Source organism: Parasteatoda tepidariorum, chromosome 1 (assembly GCF_982258835.1).
Source record: "Parasteatoda tepidariorum strain Cologne lab strain chromosome 1, Ptep-v5.0, whole genome shotgun sequence".
Lineage (NCBI taxonomy): Eukaryota > Metazoa > Arthropoda > Arachnida > Araneae > Theridiidae > Parasteatoda > Parasteatoda tepidariorum.
In genome coordinates, this window is record NC_141755.1 from 97857473 (window position 1) to 97857734 (window position 262).

Consider the following 262-nt stretch of genomic DNA (forward strand, 5'->3'; position numbering starts at 1 on the left):
AATTTTTAGTCGGCGTGGCGTCCCTGAGTTGTAGACCCCAGAATGCATATCGATAAAAATAGATAATTAATTCAATAAAAAAATATATTTTTATGAGTATGGAATCATAAGAAAGGGTCTATCAAAAAATCTCAACAAAATAGTTTATGTTAAAGATATCAAAGTTTCCAGGCAATCCTTTGAGAGGTTTATTTTTCCCACAATACACCACTTTTGTATGACATGAGACGATGTTAGTTTGGCAGGAAAAAAAATACCTAAC